This window comes from Mytilus edulis, chromosome 11 (assembly GCF_963676685.1).
Source record: "Mytilus edulis chromosome 11, xbMytEdul2.2, whole genome shotgun sequence".
In the NCBI taxonomy this organism is placed as follows: domain Eukaryota; kingdom Metazoa; phylum Mollusca; class Bivalvia; order Mytilida; family Mytilidae; genus Mytilus; species Mytilus edulis.
The window spans coordinates 71,424,312-71,445,602 of NC_092354.1; the positions used below are offsets into that span (position 1 = coordinate 71,424,312).

General features: G+C 32.1%; 1 protein-coding gene and 1 long non-coding RNA gene across 3 annotated transcripts in view; one reads left to right on the plus strand and one right to left on the minus strand.

Annotated features, from left to right (window-relative positions):
* Positions 1 to 26: 26 nt before the first annotated feature.
* LOC139496215 (uncharacterized) lies at positions 27 to 13,128 on the minus strand. Its single transcript, XR_011657566.1, has 3 exons — positions 13,043 to 13,128; positions 705 to 791; positions 27 to 164 (listed from the first exon to the last, which is right to left on the minus strand). It is a non-coding gene; the product is annotated as an uncharacterized lncRNA (long non-coding RNA).
* Positions 4,939 to 21,291, plus strand: part of LOC139496208 (L-proline trans-4-hydroxylase-like) — a 42,338-nt gene continuing 25,985 nt past the window's right edge. The window contains exon 1 of one of the 2 annotated variants that reach the window (XM_071284683.1): positions 4,939 to 5,045. The gene's annotated coding sequence lies outside the window, so the exon portion shown is untranslated. Of the gene's footprint in view, positions 5,046 to 15,244; positions 15,268 to 21,291 lie in introns of those variants that run through there. The other variant, XM_071284684.1, reaches the window with a different exon arrangement.

The window sequence follows — 21,291 nt, forward strand, 5'->3', positions numbered from 1 at the left end:
CGCTAGACCACACGACCACCTGGGTTCTCAAAAAAAGAGCTTTCGCTGGCCGTGTGTTACCTTTCCTCGTCAGTTTTAATCTAGCGGCATACTACAGTACATGATATATAAGGCATGAAGATGTCATTGTTACAGATCAGCTAAATTATCTATAGTAAAGGATCCTACAAATTAATGTAATATATATATAAAAAAACCAGTCTAACTATTGAATTGCAAATTTGTCTCCAAATTTGCAGATTTAGGCAAATAACTAGATCTATTTTGTACTTTAATTGTACAATCCAAGATGACGGTATGCCATGAATATACCTTAATTTTTGTTCATAAATTAGTCCTGTAAGTTTTCTCGTTTAAATTGTTTTACATTGTCATTTCGGAGCCTTTTATAGCTGACTATATGGTATGGGCATTGCTCAATGTTGAAGGCTGTGCGGTGACATATAGTTGTTAAATTTTTCGTGTCATTTTGGTCTCTGTGAAGAGTTGTCTCCATGGAATTCATACCACATCTTCTTTTTTATTATCAAAATTGAGCATATATTAATACAAATCAGGCAAACAAGCAAACTTTTAAAGTACAAGCATTGGGGAAAAAGCACTGATTGATGCATCTAAGATAAAATAGAGCATTCACAATACGATCACTATTCCATTTCATGAAAGAGTGATAAAATTTTCATCTTCACAAATAATTGCCTTACATGTGACATTCGGATGACTTGATATTTCTCATGCGATTGTGTAAACATCTTCTACACGAAAGACAGTTCGAGCAAAAATCCAGTTTCCTGAAAGTATGTTTGAATTTCTAATAAATCGTTGTTAATAAATAAATACAGAGTTGTAAGAATACAAGGATACATTTAATACAGAATATTGTTAACTGGTTCTATACTTCGGGTTTAACTGTCGTACAGTTGATTTTAGACGTTAATCGCTGCATTGCGAAGCTATGTGGTAGATAGACAATCCTTATACTTTTACCGAAGTCCTATTGACGTAATGTTCAGTTAAGTATTCATTTTTTTATGAAAACAAAGTTCACTGCTCCTGACAACATTGTATATTATTTATGCAACATGATACCATTTGAATAAACCTATACATGCTAATACATCTGAGGTACCCACATTCATAGTAACAATATAGTGCAAACGTACAGTGTCACTTGATACAGTTTACAAACAAATGTCTTTCCATAGCTTACACACATAAGCATACAATAGGCATACATGTTACACTCATAGATATTTACTTGCATAGTACATTTATAATATATGGAAAAAAAAACCACATACAATCACATATAATATAGCTAACATCTGGTTTTTTTACTACATGTAGCTTAAGTTTACTCTAAAATGACATCATTTATTATTCTTCAAAATATTCAACAGCTTTGTTAATAAACCACTGGCTATCGTTTCACAAAGATTCGTACGACTTACGTTTACGATTAAACTTACGTTAAGCGTAAGATTTTACCTGCGAGTGTTTCACAAAGGTGATCGCAAACGTAACGTAAACGTAACGTAGCCTTACAATAATAATGGAAAAGGGGTGCTCTCTTTGACAGCCGCGTTCATGTCTATAAAAAGAATCGTTCTTTCAAAACCAGGAAGAACATTCATACCATCGTATTTTGAAATAATTATCAGTTTTTTTGTTAGTATAGTAATGAGGTTTAGTGAGGTAAGCATGATAAGTGTCCAATCTAGTTTTAAGAAATTTTTTGCCCTGATTTTATTAGAAAATTGACTGGCGGAGGTTGTTTTTTTCATGCACGGTCTGTTTTTGCTATTGTTGAAGAATGACGAAGTCATACAAAAAAAAACCAGTTACATTCATTGCGACTTTTTTACTAGAAATTATAAGTATCTTTGAATGTTATTTATGAACAGGTATAAAATGTGTTAAGCATTGTGAAAGTTACTTGTGCGTGTCTAGGTTGTTTTTTTGTCAAGGAGAAACCCACTGGCAAAACAACAATCAATTATGGAAATGTAAAAAGTATATATGCATATTTTTATTTCATATTTTATAACGCTATGCGCTGCATTTGTTATTGTATCATCCAAAAAATAGTCATCAGGACATTAGGAAAGCATAAAATAGATAAAAGATGTGGTGTGATTGCCAATGAGACAACTCTCCATAAGAGACCAAAAATAACAAAGAAATTAACAGTTATAGGTCACCGTACGTCCTTCAGCAATAAGCAAAGCCCATACCGCATAGTCATCTATAAAAGGCCCCAAAATGACAATGTAAAACATTTCAAACGAGAAAACTAACGATCTGATTTATGTAAAAATTGAACAAAAAACAAATATGCAACGACAACCCCTGAATTACAGGCCGACATGGGACAGGCACATACATACATTTGGCGGGTTTAAGCATGATAGCGGGATCCCCCCTTTTTAACCTGGGACAGTGTCAAACATAACAACATATGAACGAACTATAAAAATCAGTTGAAAAAGGCTTAACTCATCAGATGGACTAAAATACAAGTGGACGTTGACGTAGTATTATTTGAGACTGGAAGCTATTTTTAAGCAAGAACAACTTAAGCTGAGATTGCTGTTCGGGGTGAGCCAAGTCTCCGTCTTGAAGGCCGTACTTTGACCTATAATTATTAACATTAAATACATTTAATAAAGTGACCGCTGATTTTTTTCTCAATAAAATCAGTGGCTAAAAATTACCCGTTTTCCTTCGATTTGTGGCTAAAAATTACCCGTTTTCCTTCGATTTCCTTACTTAAAGAAATATCAGTATTGCTGGATCCTGGAAGCAATTTTTATGCAAACAATTATTATCTGTATTTAAATTTTTTTTTTGTTAGAAATCAAACTGGTAAGTTAAAAAATACATATCGTAAAGCAAGATCATAGAACGCAAGATTTTTTTTTATCGAGGACCTTGAATTTCAATATTATTGAAAGCTGAACAGACATGTAAATTTTGTATATAACTACAACCAGGGACTTTCTATAATAGTATATACTTAGTATAGAAAGTTCTTGCTACAACGAATGGGAGTGTTTATCTACTAACGTATTGAACATAATACTCTCGTAAGATCGGGAGACAATAACAAAAATGATCCAACAGCTGATTCAGCCGGTAACGAATTTCCGATATCATAAAAGATTCCCCAAAAAAAGGGAACTTCCTCTGCTTAATTGAGCCCCTAAATAAATTTGAATATTGTTATATGTGTTCTCGTACAAAAACTGAATAACACTGAGACGGACGGCTACACGAAAAAAAAAAATTAAAGAAAAATACTGAAACGGTTCACTATCGATCAAAAATTCGGAAAATTACAGATATATCACGTATCATGATACAGCTGTTAAGGAAGCTGGCTTGTCAGGTTTTGGATTTTTGTCAGATTTTCAGAATCCTCTGGTTTTATCCATTTGAATGCCTTGAAAAAATTTGCCTGGTGACCCCCATTTTTCTTTTTGAAATTCTTTAACATGTATAATGATAAACCGATAATCTGTAAATTAAAGTCTTATAAAATTTTAGTTACTTTTTAACAGTTTTTGAGAACTTTAACTTGTCAATGATAAAGCTATGAAAAGTCAAGAGAAAATATTTTCCCGCTAAAATTTCAATGGCTCATATCTCGAAAACAAGCACAATGACCTATATATATATATATATTGCTCTTTGGATTCCTTTATTAAGGTCAAGTAACAGTAAATGAACGCCGTCTAGCGGATTCCGCGAAATATTGCGACGTTTTGTACGAATTACGTCCCTTTGACCAGATTTTGCAATGTTAAAATTTCAACCGGCGACTTTTCAATGGGACAACGGTAAATCTGACGGAAAGTATGTATCTTCTAGGAGAATGAAATTGTTTGCTAAAATTGAAGAAATGCTACAGGATTTTGAAAATGAATATGAAAACAGTCATGAAGACGACCTTCAAAACGAAAATCAGGTGTCTGAGTTTGGATATCTGCCGACCAGTTAAAACAAGTGTGAAAACTGTTGATCACTGTTGCTCACCACTATTTCTACATAATTGTGATGAGGAAAAACAGTGCGGTCTCGACAGTATATTGAACTCTGACACAAAATAGTACTTTTTATGTCATTGTTTACTTAAACTAACCAACAAATATGCAGAAATGAAACTTCTGGTGAAAGGGAAATATATTTAGACCATTTTGAGACAAAATTCACTTGTCTATGAGTTTGCGTTAAAAATTCAGGATTAATGCGCTTCATAGTACACTAACTTAAGATTTCCAGAAAACAGGGAGTTATTTTGGTAGTACCTGTGTTTTCAAGATCAGAAATTTCATATAAGACTTTAAACATTGGTTGAAAATTGACATGTAGAAAGGTGATACATGTACAATTCAGGATATACCTGGTTTCCTTGAAGTTAAACTTAAGGTAAAATATTTAGATAGCTGTGAAAATTGCAAGATTCGGTTGAACAGATAGGGATTTTTGATTGGTGGTTTGACACCTTTATTTTCGTTTTCCTCCCAAAATAACACAAACTGAATAATCATAAGAAAAGATGACAAATGCGACTATACCTATATAAAACACAGAGGCATGATGATTAATTCATTGTAGAAGGAAGAGAAGCGACACACAAAATTAGGTCTTCTCTTTTATTAGTATAGATACTCTAACTTTTCTTTTACAGTACTTTGTATATCCCCATCCCTGTTTCACTTGAATTATTGTCAGCTTATTCGAATATGAGCATGTTTTCTGGAACGTTTGAAATAAATGCAATTCATCTAATGTTTGAATGTAAATTTACACAATCATGTAAATATAAACATTTAGCATGTTTTAAAAACAAGAAGAAATGTTTATAGGTGCAACACATGGTATTTTTGGACAAGAAATCAATTTTTCTTACACTTTTAAAATTCAAATGAAGTAAAACAAGAAATCAATCTGGTTGACGCAACAATGACAATCTGTTACACAGAATAATAGTGGTGCATTTCTTTCCAGTGGGTCTCAATCAACACTGATTTACAGAAATCTTGGTAAGAATTTAGTCTTAGATGCTTGATTTTTTTATTATTTGTTATTGGCTTTGAACAAGCTGTCAGTAACTGCGTGTAGTGGCGGATACAGAGGGGGGCATGAGGGCGTACGCCCCCCTTTTTACTTGGACTTAGACTAGACTTCGTAAACTTTGCCATTTCCCGTGTATTTAATTTTTATGAGACATTTCTTTTCATATACAGATTTTTTTTTCTAGCCAGTATTTACTGATTATTTCAAAAGTAAAACTACAAAATACTGAACTCCGAGGAAAGTTCAAAACAGAAAGTCCCTAATCAAATGGCAAATTCAAATGATAAAACACATCAAACGAATGGACAACAACTGTCATATTCCTGACTTGGTACAGGCATTTTCAAATGTAGAAAATGATGGATTGAACCTGGTTTTATAGTGCTAAACCTCTAACTTATATGGCAGTCGCATCACAGTAGAGTGATTCGGTATGGTTGAGCTGACCAGTTCGTCGAAAAAACGTCACTCAGTCATTTTGAAATTCAAATTACAGGAACACATTTGCAATTCTGAGCATGAAAAATCATGACACCTTCAAAGCGACAAAGAAGTGAGCAAGAACGTATTGACTTCTATTTCACAATTCAACCAAAAAAAGTTATACTCTATTATAATCTCATGAAAAAAGTTCCACATTAATATTATTTACCTACGAAATTATGTTTAACCCCAAACGCCCGCGCCTATCTTAAAATAACATAGCTGAATAATTATCCCCAGTCAGTATAAGCTCTGGATAGATTTAAAGTGCAAGGTTCGAGCCATTGTTTGAGGAGGCAGTCTGAGATCTGAGAGTCTGGCCGTATTTAGATTGAAAACAATAATCTTGTCCACTTTTTGGCTAATAGAAACGAAAATTTCCAACAGAATAATATAGCATTAAATGAACATAATAAATAAAAAACGGGCGTATTTTTTTCGGGACGGGGGTTTGCATGAACTGATATATCGAATACTTTTATCAAGATCAGACTGCAACCTGCCTGCTGGTGTGGCCTTTATGTCTCCATTTGTCGACCGTCATTCACAAATTCGTTGTCGTTTCAGACTCATTAATAGCCTTTGGTTAATTTTCAATTGTGTTGGGTAAAACATATCAACCAAACATTTGTATAAAAATTGCTTGTTTGTCTTTTTTAACTCGTGTCGCTCGTATTTGTAAAATTCATCGAATAGCGCGGCGTGTATCTTGTTTACAACAAGAAATCTGTGAGTTTATGCTAACTTAACATACAACAAGCGAGAATTACCCATGTCAATTTTTTACTGACAAGTCCCACATCAAATATATCAGTTCATAGCTTTTGACCCATACTATAATTTTATGATAGACAATTTATGTATGGGGAGAATACAACATCAAAAATGTCCAACTCTTACACTTAACAGCAACTATTAAATATACATGCCCCACGTCAAGAACCATTTAAAATGTGCATTTTACACTTATTTTATGTTTTTTAGCCAAAAAAAGGTCCCAAAATTTGTTCGCCTCGCTCCGCTCGGCGAATTAAAAAAACTTCTTCCCACTTTGCAAATTCCTGGATCCGCCCCTGTATTCTATATGTAGTATGTCAAAACTGTCCATACAAAAAACCTATATTCACTGGGAAAAGACATCGTGTAGCAGGAAATAAGCAGAATGGGGGCAAGTTTGGGACATTAATTACTAAACTTAGTCTTGTACGGTAAGACTAGATATCCCCTATTAAAAAAATTATCACACCATTCGGAACAATTAAAAATATTTTCAAAGTATCAAAAAGGAAAGGTACCACATAAATTAATACTGGTCATAAATTATCCGCTGCTGTCAGTCAGTCATATAGATGACACTAAACTATAATACATTTAAATTTTTAACCTTCTTTACGGTCGGAACAATAATTTAATATTCATACAACAGTTTTTAGACTATAACAAATGGAAAATAAACAAAAATGATGTTTCACGATCATTAATCCATCGCTACATTTTGTATTCTGACGTGTTTGTTTTTTTCTAATGGTGTTTTCTTTCACGTCCGCAATTTTGTTGAAAGTTTCGATGTTAAAAATAGAACACAAATCTTTTTAATAGATACATGTATAAATAGTTTATGGTTTAAAGAGTTATACATGGAATATTATCCTAATAAAAGAACATTCAGTGGATCCTTAAAAGAATTGTCTTACTAGTATTGATTCGTATGGTTGTCTCCTCAAAGGAAATTGTTCTATATAAAAATTATATATAATATATGGGTAAAAATTAACCGAATAAAAAAAAATGTACTCTGAAAGTAGCATCTCAAATATAGAATAGAACTGTTCTCAATTCTATTTCACCCATAAAACTTGAAGGTCGAGAACGAGATTATATCGATCATCTCTATATCATACTACTACTATATACCTACTAAAAAAATAGGAGGGGTCCTGATTTCGAAATCCCGGACTTTAAAAAATGAAATCCAGAGGTCCCGAATTTAAAGTAATTTAAAATAAATCCCGCCATCCCGAAATTCGAAAAAAGAATTCCCGGATCCCGAAAAGATGAATTCCGAAATCCCGTATTTAAAAATACCCGATCCCGGAGTTCCGATCCCGCCCCCCCCCCCCCCCTTTCCATCATTTGTGTGGATGAACTAAATAACAAAACAAACATTTACGAGTCATGTCTCAGCCTGTGTGCAATGTATTTTTTTTTTTTTTTTTTTTTTGTGTTTTCTTTTTTTTTTGGGAGGGGGGATTATTTTGGTAGGCATATTAAACATTAATTTGTACGTCTGTTTTTAAGTTATATATCTCAATCTCCGTAAAAAAAAAGTACACTCTTCATGTATGAACAAAACTTTTGACGGTCTCCACCTGTATATAAAGATTTACTTACTATAAAAATCCTTGACCGAGACAAAATGCGTAGTTATCATTTTTTAAAAGAATTAATATATGGCGAAGATGTATGAGATTTTGAGACAAATATAATGAGGAAATAGTTCTCAATACAACAAAGGATATATCTCGTATATCACAAAAGATTGTCGATATTCTTTATGATATAGTATTGATTTTGATTTATTGCTGATGTTTAACGCCACGTTTCTCTATCTTTGACATTTTTCTTCTAGTTTAGTATATTTACCACATGTATCTGCTAGCATCCGTATAATTCGAAAATGCTCAAATTATAATATAAAAACGATTGCCCAAAAGTTTGCACTTGTAATCGGGAAGGGGGGGGGGGGGGGGGGGGGCAATGAAATGTTTTCAAAATATATCAGCAATTCTGTATACAATGAACACACTATTTTTTACGTGGAGATGCATACTCAAGAGACAACCTACCGTGCGCTGCCTATACAATAAAAAATTGTAATATTTTGACACAGAGAAAATAATTTCGCTCGGGCTCATTTCTTAAAAAGTCTTAAGAAACCTCAAATTAAAAAAAATAATACATATGCTTTTTTTTTAATAACTGAATGGATAGTTTTAATTATGTGCATATACTTTTTTCTTAAGAAAATTCTTTAATTTGTTCATATTTAAAAGAAGTTTACTTTATTTTCTTTGCTTCCTCCCAGGAAGCAATTCCCCGACATATTTTCCGTATGCAAAGTGACCTCATGCAGTGTGACCCATCTCGTAAAAAATACGCATGAATGTCCTTAAAATAAACTATTATCTGATTGTACATGTTAAATACATGCTCAATATTCATGCTTTTTGTTGATTGTTGACAAACAGGTGACAATCGTTTATATTTAAACTTCGGCTTCAAAACACGAACTTTAATTACCTGCCATATTTTCACAACAACACTGACCGATTGAAAAAAAAATGACGATTATACGAAATTTATGCGAAAAAAATGATAAAATCGTGCACAGAAGACTAGTAAGTTTATGACGTTTGTATGCATTAGTTCAAGAGTTGGAATAACATTATTTTTCACTCGTTTATTATGACTTTAAGATCCCAAATTCTAACTTTCAACAAGATCTTGACTTCGAGGAGAGTATATTTATCTGAAGCTGAAATGGAGTGAAGGATTTTTTGTTTGTATTTGAAAGATAGTTGAATTTATTTTCTTTCATCAAGGTGGGAACTTGAAAAATCTAAGAAATTCTAATGTTTCCTTCCATCCAGTTGAATACTTAACAATAAAAATCTCGTCACCTAAAAAAAATAAAATTAAAAATGAATTAATTAAACATATTTAGGATTGGAAAATTTAGGATTCTTACAATTTTCTTAATTTGAAAATGAAATTTGATAAGTAAATTTATAGACATAAACAATCCCATAATGGCAAAGTGAATTAAGATAGTTTTCAAACCTACATATATTAGAAAAATCCAATCAGGTATTGAGTACGGGGTTGAAGCATACATTTTATACCTAAAAAAACGCGAACCTGATAGAGGGCATGACAACTGTGTAATTAGTAAATTACATTGAAACCAATACATTCATGTACTTATAAATGATTGTTTTCTCAATTTTTGGACTGTTATTTGTTTTAAAATAATTGTAATATATATTCAAAAATGTCTATCAATAAAGAACATCGTCCGCCGCTGTAGTGTATAACCGCAGTACATGCATTGATAGATGGGAAAAAGGGGGTGAGGGAAGGGGTCATAACTAGGATTGTAATTTAATATCTAAGTGACTTGACATATCTATGTATTTATTGTTATCTTCATAAAGTCCGTGTAAAACATGAGTGATAAATGTTGTAGAACTAGCAAATAAGCTTTTATAATTTTCTTTTTTTGCTGAATATTTAGTACACAGTTAGTACAAGCACCGTGACACGACGTACCGATCCCTCTCTCTCCCTATCCGGGCTCCGTATAGGGGCGTTTTTCAATAAAAACGTATTTTCTTGTCCTAGCCACTTTAAAAAAAATGTGTTTGATCTTTGCAAGTAATTTTTTGTGCAGTCAGTACATTGAATTAGATTAAACATTTTGAAGCAAATAAACAGTTTATTTTTTAGAGGGATTGATAAGATATTGACTCCTGAATGGTCCAAAACAACCAAAATGGCATGTCCCTAGACCGCCTGTTCAACATTCATACTCTAAAATATCGTAAAAAAATGAAGAAATTAATGGGGTTTTTACTTTACATAAGTTCTTTAATAATTCAAAAGAATGTTCAGAGCCAACATATTCTAATAAACAGCTTTCAATATAGGTTTTTTAATTTCAGAAGGTGTGTCCCTCACAAATTGTCCACTACGAAACGAAGTCATTAAAATTTGCCAATAAACAGTTTTATAAAATCAATGTAATTTTTGTTTGCAAGAGATATAAACAATAGGGTCTTACAAAAGAAGTGATGCTTTTATAACGGCAATTAAATTGTTGGTAAGAAAAATTGAGCACATCAAATGGACCAGAGTGATACCGTATTTTTGATAATGTCCCCTACGAAACGGGTCAAATCTCCTTCAGTATCTGGTTTTAAAATTATGAAAAAAATATCAGTGTACAGCTTGATAAATGCTTTGATGAATACAATCAGTCTTGTTACTATTGCAATATAGGGATTGTGGGGAAAAAATAAAGCATGCGAATACGTCCCTTACGAAACGGTCCCCTACGAAACAAGTATGGGAGAAAAACGTTTCGTAGTGGACACTACCACTACCATGGAGTCTTTTTTTAATCTTTTTTCAATTATATTCGTGCAAAACAAATAACAAGGGTTAGTTTCGTGTAATTTTTATTATGTTTTTATTAACATATAATAGGGTTGATGTCAACTACGAAACTTTTTGTCCACTACGAAACGGTTTTGTCCACTACGAAACGCATCAAAATGTCCACTACGTAACATGAGTTGAACCTTCATATGTGAAGTACTGTCTAATCTGTATCGATAAAAATGATTTTCTAATTCAGAAAAAAATGAAATTTTTCTAGTATTTAAAGTAAACAAACTGGAATGTCTATAGGAAACATTTAAAATTGCAAAAAATATGTGTGTGTTTATAAGAAGTTTCGTAGGGAACAAAAGTCCCCTACGAAACAGTACACAAATTATGAAAATAATATCATTTTAAAGAATATTTAAGATTGCACTTTTTGTTTACAAACAGGTTATAGAGGTATTCAAAATAACTTTTGAAATTAAATTTTAGACAAGTTGATTTTCCATTTTTTTAGGTCTGAAAGTTACGCTTTTATTGAAAAACGCCCATAGAACAGAACAGAACATATTCATATATAGTGCTGTGCTAGCGTACTCACTTCTATGTTTTTATGGTCAAATATTTGGACTATTGAAAGTTAAGTTAAAGGAAAAAAAGTCAAATGTACTGGAAAATACGATTATTTCAGGAATTTAAATTTTCAGTTACTTATGATTGGGACAATATAACATAAATACATGTATTCTAATGATCCAATGACACTTATTTTTCTTTAAGATAATGTAATGTTGTTGATTTTTACAAATTGTCGACAGGTTAAATCACTACGATTTGACTTACGACTGTCTGTTAATACTCGTAAGTTTACGATCAAACTTGCGATAAAATTCTACTTACGATTGTTTATGAAACGGTCAAAAACTTACGATTTGACTTACGACCGACGTACGATCTAAGATTGTCGTACGATTCTTTGTGAAACGATGGCCTGATCTTTATATTGGTCATTCTATAGAAATATATTGTATTTTCTACCTCATATTCAAACATTTGTAGTGTGGCTACTGATTTATTAGAAACATAATGTGTTTTATAGATTGAAAAGAACATTAAGCTAAGCAGATGATTTAGCGCATACTAAGCATCGTCATGAAGTTTGTATCCTATAACCAATGAATGGAGACTTATTACATGTTCGTCTATGAAGACTTTTTAAAGTAAAACTTTTATTGATTTCCAGAATGTTTCATGATATGAACATGTAATGAAAAAATGAGTATAATTACCTATTTCATTACAATATGAACTTGATGATCACAAATTGTTTTGTGAAATTTTCAACTGAAAAAGCAGCACCTCATTTGACAAAATATAGTGCATTAGTTTCCACCTAAACATTTTTATTCTATTATCTTTCAGATATTCAAAATTAAATTTGACAGAGTCTTTAAATTCATTTATAATTCTCCCTTTGCTGAAGACTCCTTCCGGTTTCAAAAATCCTGCTGGTATTTTCTGTTTTGGACAAACTTAATAATAATGTGTATATGTTATTAACGTTAATAGTTAGTACATCACTATAACTGATTATTCTTTCCTGAGTGAGAGATCAGATGTCACGATAATTAAGCAAAAGCAAAAAAGATAAAAAAAAAACTTTTTGTTTAATTTTTATTTAGTTAATTTGAGAAAAAGAATATGTTTGAAAGTAATTCTGCTTACTATTTTCATATTTTCCTTGGTTAAAAACTTCGTGACGTCACAATAGGAAAATTCAGAAGAAAACAAAACATTTTGACGTCATAATCAAATTTCGGCTAATCATTTGCCGAGAACAGATTTTTCACTAGTGAGGAGCAATATTTTTCTCACACCAGTCAGGAAATGCGAAAATAGCACAAAAATTAGAGAAGCATGATGAACTCATCTTTGTAATTGTCAACCCCCAATGTTCAAGCAAAAACACACACACTGACTCGGATTGGTGTATAAGCATCTAACTTAACTCATTTTGAGAGGATAGTAAGCTTTTATAGTATGATTGTAATGAATACTTTTAAACAGGGAAGAAATGTTGCCGAACTCGAGAAAAAGGTAATTTAGGTGGATTCCTTTGGAAAATTGTGATCATTGCATTTTTACCTTCAAACAATAAACATAATAATAATACATTATTTTAATATGGATGACCGGATAAATTAGATATGCTATTATTTATTTATCAGGTAAAGATTTGAAGAAACTGTTAATAATGCCTATTTTTACTTAACATGTGATGTTTTACGTATACATTAATAGATATTTACAAACTCACCTGCCATGAATAATGTGTGTTACTGTTACTGAAAGAGTTGAGTAATGATCATCGAGCTAATGACGACTAGTTATAACCAAAAAAAAACACGGAATAATAAATGCATCTACACAAGGAAACTTGATAAGGGCCATTGAAACAAAATATAATATCATTAAGATACAGGAGCAGGAAGCAAGCATGTCATATCATCATACCCGTGTAGAAACTATTTAAATGCACATATTTACTGATTATTGATACTGATAAAAAACATACTTATGATTTAAGAATATTTGGAAAATGTTATTTTGGTAGAATTCAATAGCTAGATTGAAGGAAATTATTAAATACTTTTTTTTTTTAAATATTGCCGTTGCTACGACGAACTGATTATTTCAATTCATTATCGATTATCTTTATAAAAGGGGATGCTATGTTTTTACTTGTTTCTAGAATTTGTTTACCACAAAGACAATATTGAAAAAATCTATTTAATTTTAAATACAATTTTCCCCTTACAAAGTGAGAATAAGGGGGTCGATTATGTAAGCCCCTTCAACTATCGTCTTGTTTTTCGTCCCTATGTAGCAATCTAACATGGTAATATATAGTTGTAAATAATCAAGAACATGAACCAAGAGATCACACACTTAACTGTAAGTTGTAAATGGCTAAATCGAATGTCCATATGTATGATACAAAACATAGTGAACTTAGTTAAATTTTAACTTTTTGTTTTTAAAATTCTGCAGAGAATAATGAATTAGCCGCAGGGGACTGACAAAACTGAAAATTAATGACTTACTAATTGTGTAGACCATGTATATTATGTAACCTAGCTTAAAATCATAATTTAAATATTCCATTTTCTGCATAAGGATCAAGTCAGAAATATTACATTTGTTTTCCGTTTGTTGGATGTTTTTGAGCTTCGATTTTGTCATGTAAAAGAGTACTTATCGCTTGAATTTATTTTCTAAATTTAGCATTTTTGTTAGCTTTAAGTATTTGTGTTAAATGTGAATATTTTTTTTTTCAAACAAGATGTGGTCTGTTAATTTCAAGTTTACCACTTTACACCATTCCAAGTTTAAATTTGTCCGGGCTTTTTATACCGAAAATTTAAATGAACGTTCAAATTTAGAATTCAATTAAACTGCTGACGGAAAAGGTCTTAATGTTGACAATTTCCGTTAACTAAGTTGAAATTGTAGGTGATCTAAATTCAAAAAACATGTTTAATCTTGAACACCTGAGATCCCATTAGATAAATTAAGATGTGGTATGAGTGCCAATGAGACAACTCTACGACATAATTTGTTATAAAAAAAACCCAAAAAAAACCAAGTTTGTATTTCATCTAATTAAATAGTAGGTAAAGCCATTTTTAAGAAACATATGTACTTCCTTGGGCTAATTTAATCCACATTTAACTCTTTTTAAATATTCAAACTAAACAAAACTGTTGTTACTTACATCTAGAAATTGAAAATGAGGGTCGATTGAAAACAAAACTTTACGACAAAAGAGATGATTTCAGCTTTACAATTGTGAACTTTCCATTTCTAAGTAGCAACATTCCAGCACCACCTGCATACGGTGTATATATCTGCCAATTGATACGAAATTCCAGTGCTTGCATTCCCTATCATGATTTTCTTGATAGAGGGTTGTTGCTTACAAGGAAGCTCTTACATCAAGAGTTCCAAATGGTGAAGTTGAAATCATCTGTTCGTAAATTTTACGGACGCCATCACGAGTTGGTAGATTGTTATGGAATAACCGTTTCCCAAATGATATCGGATATGTTCTTTACGTTGAAACTACAATCCCCTTCCCTTTCATGAATGTGGCCTACCGAATTAGACTATTTATCGCATTTGTTATCTCATAAACAACACGACGGGTGCCACATGTGGAACAGGATCTGCTTGCCCTTCGGAGCAACTGTGATTACCCCTAGTTTTGGTGGGGTTCTTGTTGTTTATTCTTTAGTTTTCTTTGTTGTGTCATGTGCACTATTGTTTGTCTGTTTGTCCTTTTCAAGTTTAGCCATGGCGTTGTCAGTTTATTTTCGATGAATGAGTTTGAATGTCCCTCTGGTATCTTTCATCCCTCTTTTGAATATAACTCTTATGTTTCAAATGTTTATATACTATCGGTCATAACCTCGGAGATAACCTTTACCTTTACATACGTACGAAAGATAACAAAGTAACAAAAGGATACCGTATATCATCTAGGTAAGAATCACAGTTGATCAACATTGTCAATGTCGACTGTATATCTTTGTGCATTATAATATTTATAAAATATAGCATTTGCCTAATAGTTAATTATTATCCACGGCAAAGGACAAAGCAAGCGTCGTTTACATTTATTGGTGATCATGCTTATTAGATATACCTAACATAAAATATATGATCGACAATGAAACGATGAAATGAATATCAATAGTCATTACACACCTAAAACGTTATAAAATCATACATTATCTAAAAAATAAATTCCAATTTTGCATGCTTTCGATTATAAATTATGTACACTCTCATACTTCGAAAAATATGGCCTTGTAGCTGGTGTCCAAACATGTCCTGCCATCAGTTATATTAATGAATAATCCCCGAATTTCATAAGAAAACCATCTGAAAAAATTTTCTTGTTGAAATATTTGTTATATCATGATCAATCTTTTTTTATGTTTTAGTCCCTCTTTACATTTTTTACCTTTGGTAACCACTTAAAATCATAAAAGGTGTTGAAATTATCAATATATTGTAAAACGTCGTTTAATGTATAATAGCTATTATGAGTTAAAAAAACCAAACCGATTCGGACATCCTTGTGATGTAAATCATTAACAACTCGTCAATTTTACAATCAATATCAAAGTTAGTTATTGTCCCAAAAGTTCACACGTAAATCCATACTGTAGACGTTATCATTGCTCTTAATAGAGCTTTCTTACAAATTGACGAAAGGTACGTATGCTTGACGAATCACACGTAAGACTTGTTTTAGGGATCCTCTATTTTCACATATTTAAATAATAATCGTGTAACTTCGGACAATTATCGTGCATACAACGACACTACAATTATCGTGTATGCAACGACACTTATTAAATTGGATTTGTCTTGAGATATATTTAGGATTTGGGGACGTACGATAGGTTAGAATATTATAGAATAATAGTTAGTTTCGTTTTTGATACTGACTATATCATGCGGAATATCTAGACGAGCCCTTTAGTTTATCGGTAATTATGACGTCACACAATGTATTGCCTAATATTTTCAGTGATACAGCCAGTACGTTGATACTCGAAAATATGAGGCAGTAAGATCAAAGGGAAAATATAGGAATTACCGATAAGATTATTGATACCACCAGGTCGGAGGAGATAACACTACAAAATATTCTAAATATAGGGTAGTCAGACGGAGAAAAAAATCCCCTAGAAGACTAAAAACCGGACCTCCCCAATTCTTCAATATTACAATGTTGCACTGCTTAACTTAAGAAAATGTCAAAGCAAATACATTGTCTTCTTCCCTAACAGAAACACAAATACTTCCTTGATTCAAAATTTGCAAAGCTCAAAATAATACAATGAAAATGAAGAAAAAAGATGATCTTCTAACTATGCCATATACTTGTGTTCGTTTCATAACTTTTGAATCGTCGCCTCTCCCCTGGTAATATTCATTGCCCCCCCCCTCAATGTGTATATATGATACATCGGAGCAATGGAATAGTTATTTTAGCGTACAACTGCGTTTTGCCTAAAGTCATTCATGAAATATTAGCCACTGGACGATAAGTGACAACTTGGTGTCTATCTTCCAAACATGTGTACTGTTAAATTGTCATTATTAAATCCACAACATATATGGTGCAAAATTGTAGATTCATTTTCTTGATATACAAAGTCTTTTTTCTAGATTTATTCAACATTACTTTTTAAAAATATTGTAGCATCATTTTTTTTAGCAAATCTCGATATTCCTCTTTGACAATTTGCTGAAAGTGTACTGTAACAAATAAAAATAAATGTGAATCTTGTCGTTAAATTAAGACTAACGTATTTCAATAATGTCATTGAAATGTTAATCGTGAAACTCGTGCTTAAAAAATTACTGACGAAATATGTGTACTCGTGGTTTACGCAAGAAACGTACATGTATCGGACGTAAGTGTATTTGGCACTATTTTTCTCTGTTTAATAATATTAAAATCGTGTATTACTTGCGATATTATATTTGTTTTTAAATAAACTTGATTAAGAAAAGGATGCTGTTTTACTGAATCAAACAAAGACTCTTTTAACTGTTATTGTAGAAATGAAATACGTGCTCCCTTTACGTTCGTTCGTACCTTTCGTCAATTTGTAAGAAAGCTCTAATAAATATACATCTATCACTGTTTAGATTAAACATTACTGTATCATATAGGATGTGTAAGCTTTATTTATAAAATGACGCCATATCAAAGTATATCATTTAATTCAAAGTGTAAGCAAATATGTAGGAAGATTAGTTAAAAAAATGTTCCTTCATCCAAGCATATCTTGGATGTGCAGGATGAAGGTCATTCTTAGAATATGAGCCTGAGGCTCGAAAGTAATGAATTAGCTTAACTTCTCTATGAGGGGTGAAGCTTACATATAATATCTCTGTTTAAAGAAACGAACTATACCCACTAGACCATACCTGGCCAGTGACCTTGACCCTAGTATATAAGCACCTGTTCCATAATAACTTGTCATAATTTAAAGCAAGTTTGTGTCGACCAAAAATAAAACCCAGTGGAAAAGGGTGGGTCTGACTGATAATCCCTAGGGTGGGAATTAATTACTTTCGAGCCTCAGGCTCATATTCTAAGAATGACCTTCATCCTGCACATCCAAGATATGCTTGGATGAAGGAACATTCTTATTCATATTTCGCCTTCGGTCTCAAGTAATGAATTAGCTTGTTTAAAGTGTAGACACAAACTAAAAACAATTTTTATATAGATGCCAACATTTAATAAAGGATAAAAATCACAAGATCATCCAGTAACTACAACTGAAGAAAAGTGTTTTAGTACTGATATTATTTACTTTCCTGTTATATAACTTGTAAAAAGTTTTACCATATGTCCAGACAAAACTGTTGCCATAATGTCCTTAATAGAACATCCTGAAGCTAAATGCACTTATGAAAAGGTTCCTCTAAATGAGTTAACCTTAAAACCTCGGATAAAATTAGAACTCTCTCTAACTATCTAAACTTTACGAAAAGACTTAGATGAATTCTCTCACCTATTTTGTACACAAAACATGATAAATCATTGTCTTAACAACACAAAGTTTTGGTTTATCAAAACCTTTGATCACCTCATTAGGTAAACTAACTAACAGATCTAGTATTTTTCAAAAACTCATGTATATGAAAAAATAAAGTGCCATGTCCCAGAATGAAAGACATAGAATGTAAATCTACAGCTGATAAAGATAGTACTTTAAGGCAGATGTAGTCAAGGCAAATAAAGACACAAGTATAAAAGACAGTCTTCAATGTTAAATACTCCAATGAATATTAAGAACTTAAAAAAAGAAAGCACTAAATTCATCTCCCAAGTGAAAGAGTATCTAACTCTTCAATTGCAGATTCAGGTTTAAGCAACCTTCCACAAATACATGTAGTAAACAAACAAAATAAGTAACATCTATTTCTTAAAGGATAAAGTCTGTTTCAACATAGAACAAGGAAAATACACATTAAACATGCTGAATATGAAAAGCTTGTGTTTTACAAAAAAAATCAATAATCAATAACATCCTTTTTAGATGGTGATAAGGAATTGGTTCTCTAATTGAACACACCAAATAATGAAATTTCTCAAAAAATATTGATAATGCTTGATTATAGATGCAAGGTCTCCAAGATGAAGTGTAAATATATTTTACAAATGATTCTGAAATCTCCTGTATATATTAAAGTGATTTCTGAGAATAATACACACTTTTACCCTACTGCACAATCAACCCTTCAGGTGTTGGTTCACTTATATTTTTTACAATATACAGTTAAATTAAGTCTCTTCCTGACGGTAAGACATTATCTTCAGTATGCAACATTGTTACTAATTTTTATGCTTAGCAGTTTAACTGACAAAAAATTAAAATTGGTCTTAGCAAAGAAAACCAACTCTGAGCAAGCCAAAAAGGATAACCAAAAGAGCCTTCTGAACTTTATCACTAATAATTTCCTTTATAATTATCCCCAACAATGAAAAAGTTGGGAAAATATAAGGTCTTAATTCTGATCATGAAAAATACAAACATCTCTGAAAGGAGCTTGTTGGTCAAAAGACAACGAGGTAATTATCTACAGATTTGAAAATGAAAACGTGATAAAAACAAAACAAATATATCTTCTTTCAATTGCCATCCTTTTGAATCTGTAAATTTTTTAGACATATGATAAGCATCAAAATTTTCTTACCAGGAATATAAAGAGCTGTGATAAAAATGTTCTTTCTTGAACACCAAGCCCAAATAATGAAATATTTGTAGTAAGTATGTTAAGTGACAAAGAGGTTATACCTCCTATTGCATAATAAAAGCTACTGAAATTGTATTTTCTGATTGTATAACTCTCTGTGACTAAAACTTTTTCTCCATAAGAAAAATATAGCCAACAATACTATGAAATCTATATGAAATAAGTGCATACTCTTAAAGAAGCTCCATCTACCAACAGAATCATTTTCTTCAAATTTGGATCCCAAATCCTTCTTATGTCAGAGGAATCTGGTCCAATCCAAAACCTTATTTGGATGGGTCTATAAATCAAATTTTTAATTTCTGATTTTAAATTATTAAAAAAAAATTCACCTATTGATGATAATAAACACTGTAACAACTATACAGTGTTTCAACATTATTTCTCGCCATGTTTCTGCAATGTAACATTCCCATGCATGCCACAGATACTGCATTAAAAGCATTCGTCACAAGACCAATAAATGATGTAAATCATCTATAATACAGTTACACAATTCTATTTAAGAAGAATTTCCAAAGGGAGATAATTTTACCATTTCTCATCTGTCAGAAAAAACTAAAATAGCTCAGAGAGAGAGTGATGTCCCTTGTTGCTAAGGCTCGTTGAGATAGCACTCCGTTAAAAAAGTTTAATTATTAATGAAATAGAGGTAAGATGGATCCACAACTTGAAGCAATATGTAAGCGTATGAATGTTGATCGTATGAAACGCCTACTGAGTGTTCTACAAAACGAAGAAAGTGAATCTGACGGAGATGAAGTGAATGAACATAATCAAAACAAAGAAAAAATGGCGTCTTTTTCTGAAGTAGTCACTGGTAAAACTCAAAACAAACAAACTGAAAACAATCAATCTGAGACACCTCAAAGAAATAATACCGGAAACTTTGTAAAACCCATCTTTCTGAAAGACGAAGATGTACATGGCTCAGTAAAACCCCCAAGAACTCTTTGGCTCACAAATGTAGAGATATACAATGCCATAGGTACCAAAGTCCCTGCAGAGTGTATTAAAGGTATTCAACGGATCAGAGAAATGTGGCGCCTTTATATGGACAACGAGGAGGACAGACTGTCTTTGTTAGTGACAGGGCTTAACCTGCGTGGCAGGCAGGTGCCCCTGTACTCGCAAAATCCTCGCAATCCTGGTAGGCTTCAAGAAAATACTATTCGTATTAAGGTGAAGAATGTCCCTCTGTCCGCTGACGATGGACAAATCCACAGAGCTCTAACTCTACAAGGGTGTGATATTCAAGACCTTTTCCGAGAATATCTGAGAGTCAATGGTGAATTAACTGCTTGCCAGACTGGTGACAGAGTGGTTATCAGCAAGGTACTAGACAAGACCATACCAAGAAATCTGCAGATAGGCAAATACATGGCTAGGGTTTTCCATGCTGGACAACCTGAATTCAACAGAAGCATCAATTATGAAAACAATGTAAAAACTTGTCATAAATGCTTGAAGCCTGGTCACTTGATATATGAATGTCCAAATGACTGGGTTTGTAGAACTTGCAAAGAAAGTGGGCATAAAATGATAGACTGCCCAACTGACCTTCAAAGTGAACATAAAAATGATGAAAACTCAGAGGTTGATGTTAATGAAAGTGCTGATGTAAATCTACAGTCCAATGAAGCTCAGACAAAAGAACAAATGTCTGAAACAACTGACAAAACATCCAACACATCAAAACTTAAACCATCACAAAAT